This window comes from Oratosquilla oratoria, chromosome 27, assembly GCF_046742065.1.
Source record: "Oratosquilla oratoria isolate Oo_2021 chromosome 27, ASM4674206v1, whole genome shotgun sequence".
NCBI lineage: Eukaryota > Metazoa > Arthropoda > Malacostraca > Stomatopoda > Squillidae > Oratosquilla > Oratosquilla oratoria.
Genome location: NC_134803.1, coordinates 3,095,217 through 3,099,977, shown reverse-complemented (window position 1 = coordinate 3,099,977; position 4,761 = coordinate 3,095,217).

Sequence of the window (4,761 nt, the reverse complement as noted above, 5' to 3'; positions counted from 1 at the left end):
AAATAAACCATTGTATGGGTCCATAAATGTTATTTATATTTGTGAAATTAATGTTGCCACGAACCATGATAGCTTTTGTAAGAAGAAAGCATGTTAATGTAAAATGATTGTATATTTTTACCAAATGTTGAAATATTGGTTATTTTCATTTAATTTTATTGCGGGAGGAAATAGATCATTCACAAAATCCTACGTTTTTTGCAGATAAACCCCTATAACCATATATATTCTGAAGATAAATAAACTAGATACATTTCTTCACCTTTTAGCTGTAGACATTTATTGTCAATCCACACACACACACACATGCACATACACACTCACGCAAAAGAATGCGTACATATAATATTTGTCTTCGTGTATGCATGTATTTTCAAACTAGGGTTTCCCAACTTTCGAGAGGGGGGTCACACCTGGGAGGGGGAATGTTTAAATATATATTTCATTTTAAAAAATATATATTTTGTTTAGGGTTAAGGGTTAAAGTTAGGTGGTTTATAGTGAGGGAACATGCCACTACTGTAGTCTCCCCTTAAGTCGCATATTATTTTTGTGACACATGAATTAATATGATTAAACAAACCATTGTATGTGTTCATAAATATTATTTATATTTGTGAAATTAGTGTTCCCACAAACCATGATAGCTTTTGTAATAAAAAAGCATATAAATGTAAAATGATTGTATAACTTTACCAAATTTTGAAATATTGGTTATTTATATTTAATTTAGTGCAGGCGGAAATTGAATAATCACAAACTCCTCCTAGGTTTTTGCAAATAAACCCCTATAACCATATATATTCTGAAGATAAATAAACTAGATACATTTCTTCACCTTTTACCTGTAGACATTTATTGTCAATACACACACACACGCGCACGCAAAAGAACGTGTTCATGATATTTGTTTTTGTGTATATATATATTTTCAAACTAGGGTTTTCCAACCTTCGGATAGGGGGGCGCACAGCTGGGAGGGGGACTCTTTAAAGATATATTTCATTTAAAAAAATATTTTGGTTAGGGATAAGGTTAGAGTTAGGTGTGGTATGGTTAGGGATTATTCACGCACTCGCAGCAACGCGCGGGTAATTTGGCTAGTATATATATATATATATATATATATATATATATATATATATATATATATATATATATATATATATATATATATATATATATCCTAAAACTATACTGTTCCTCACCAATTACTCCCTGTTCCTCTCCTAATTCTCTCAATCAAGGCCCTCCTATAAGCTTTCCCAACTACATTCAATAAGCTGATCCCTCTGAAACTACTACACTCACACTTGTCCCCCTTTCCCTTGTAAAGCGGAACGATACAAGTACTCCTCCAGTCCTCCGGCACTCTACCCTGTCTTAAGCAAACATTAAATCACCAGCCAGTCCACCATAACTGTACCTCCTTTCTTCAGACATTCTGCATAGCATCCATCCAACCCGTCATCTTAACAGCTGTTTTCACCTCATCTTTCCCTATTTCTCATCCATTTTTCTCACTCATCACTCTCATTTTCTTAGCGCTTCCCACTGCAACTATCTTTCCCTCCCTATCCTCCTTTCACATTTAGCAACTCCCTAAAATACTCTGCTCCCCTTCTTCTCACTACCCTCTCTTCCATTATCATCTCTCTATCTGCACCTTTTACCTTTTCTTCTCTACTTGATTCGCCTCCTCCTTCTCTTTTAATTTCATTTCAAAACATCTTTTTATTACTTTTAAAATTTTGTCATACTCTTACCCCATTTCACATCTGCTCTCATCTTTGCCTCCTTTATATTATGCTTAATTTCCCTTCTCTTTACTTTGTACCTCTCATACGACTCCCTCGTCCTAATTTGTAGCCAATCTATGAATGCCTGTTTCTTCTCTTCTACTCCCTTCTTTGCTTCCTCATCCCACCACTCACTACCCTTCCATCTATTTCCTCCCACCCTACTTGTTCCACACACCATCTTTTTGCACCTTATGACTCCCTCCTTGAACCATCCCCATTCCTCCTCCACTCCTAGTTCTACTCTATCCATCATTCCCTCCCACTCCTCTCTCAGCTTCTTCTTTTATTCATTCTCCTTTTCTTTCTCATTTAAGCAGTTCACTCTAAGTACCTCCCTACCTTCTGCTCTTTTCCTCTTTTTCCACCTATTCTCCACTCTCAACTTACCTTCCACCAGAAAATGATCTGATATTCCCCCACTCTCTCCCCTTAGAATATGTACATCCTTAACTCTTCCTACCATACTCCTGGTCACCACTATATAGTCTATTAACGCTCTATCTGCCACACTTCCATCCACCACCCTCTCCCATGTGTACTTCTGCTTGACTTTCTTCCTAAACACTGTATTTGCTATCATCAACTCTCTTTCAAGACACATTTCCACCGTCAATTCTCCACTATGATTTTTACCTGGAACTCCATACTTCTATTGGTTTGTTTTCTATCCTAGCATTAAGTTCTCCCAATACAACTACATTGACATTTCTCCCTAATCCCTCTATGCACTTATTTATGTCTACCCAAAAAGCCTACCTTTCCTCTACGCTCTTCTCACTACCAGACCCATACGCACATACAAAAACCCACACTTCCCTTCCCAGCTTCACCTTCAACCACATTAACTTTAATGAAACCTCCTTCCACTCCACTACACGCTTACATATCTCTTCACTTACTAGTATAGCCACCCCTCTTCTCCCTTGTCCCCTCTTCACTCCTGAGCCCCTCCCAGCTACACTCCCAAACTGACACTCGCCCTTCCCTTTCATTTTAGTTTCACTCAAAGACAGCCCATCCATTTTTATTCTCATAAACATACTGCCTATCTGCCTATATATATACATATATATATACATGTATATATATATATATATACATATATATAAATATATATACGTATATATATATATATATATATATATATATATATATATATATATATATATATTTATATATATATGTGTGTGTGTGTGTGTGTGTGTGTGTGTGTGTGTGTGTGTGTGTGTGTGTGTGTGTGTGTGTGTGTGTGTGTGTGTGTGTGTGTGTGTGTGTGTGTGTGTGTGTGTGTGTGTGTGTGTGTGTGTGTGTGTGTGTGTGTGTGTGTGTGTGTGTGTGTGTTTAATTTGGGAGTTTTAAGCTCCCACGGGCTTTGGTTGTGAGCCCGTTTGGTGGGTGATTTGACTTATGAGTGTGTGTGGGCCCAACCACACACACTCATACATTCACAAGATGTGCATACGTATGTGGAATACGTATGCACATCTCGGTGAATGCACCTTTCCCAACGTGAACTGTATTCGGTGTTTAGTGAATAGGTAACAATGATGTAATAAATTTTAAGAAAAAAAGGGGGGTGATTCAATGTATGAGTGTTCGTGGTTTAGCCACGCCCACCCATACATTTACCGGATGTGCATGCCTATGTGAAATACGCATGCACATCTCGGTGAATTCACCCTTCCTGACATGAACGGAGTACAAGTGGAATAAGTATAGAAATTTAAAGGGGGAGCTGACACTCCACCAGCCGACGCAGTTCATAATCGCTTAGGTGGCGGCATAGGCGACGCACAAGACCCTCAGATGTTGTCGGAGGCCCTCTCCTCAGAAAAACAGTTGCGGGGCAATGCTGGAGGTAATGCTTCAGGGTGGCTTCAGGGTGGCTACAGTGGTGGCATCTTCTTTCAGCAGGTGTTGAATTTCTCTTTATTTCCCAGAAACAACGGTCCTCCAGAGGCAGACGGAAGAGCAGAGTTTCCACTTTTCTAGGTGTGGAGCGAGGAAGTACAATGAGCTCATAGTCTGTGACTGCCCTGTACCACCTCGCCCTCTCTGACTCCTCTGCCTCCAGTCTGTGCTGAAGGAACCGTTGTACCTGATTTAGAGCCCTGGTGCGTAGGTGCAACTGATTTCTGCTGAGAGAGACGACAACATCGACGGCGGGTCTTTGGCGCGCCGCTTCAGCTGCGGCGTCGGCTAGCTCGTTACCTGGGACGCCCACGTGGCTCGGCACCCAGTTGAGCGTAACACTCCTGCCTTTGCTGATGCAGCTTCAGCAGGAGTGCTAGGATGGAGGTCAGTAGGCGTACATTGTCGCTGGGCTGTGTCGATTCCAAGCTGCCTAGCAGAGACTGTGAGTCCGTGTGGATCACTACAGGACCAGCTAGAGATATTAGAGCATGCTCTAACGCTCCTTGGACCGATATGGTCTCAGCTTGGAGAGTGGACGCATGATCGGATACTCTCCTCCCGAAGGTCAAGCCATCCGTCACGAAGGCAGCCCCCGCACTGCGAGGCCTGTTGGGGTCTACGGAGCCATCCGTGTAATAGACCGCCATTCCAGGTTCCGACAGTGCGCGGATGCCTTGTAGGGCCTGCGCTCGTACTCTTTCCTGATCACATAACTTCTTCTTACTGGGAAGCTTTGTGACAACGAAGGTTGCAGGTATCGGCAGCCATGGTGGTGGGGGCTTGAACTCTGGGTGTGGAGAGTCCCTACCCTTCTCAAGAAGAACGCTGGTGAGCCTGAAGGAGTCCAGAAGTCCAGCCGCCTGTGATAGCCAGGTATCGGAGTGGAGAAGAGTATCCAACCGTCCCAGAGCTATCACAAGGCTCTGACTTAGCTCAATTATCCTGGGGCTCTGGACTATCTTGGCGAGAAAGTCGACCTCCAGCCTAGTGACCCGTGATGGTTATGAAGGCAATGAAGCCTCCATCTGGAGGTTACCGATCTTGG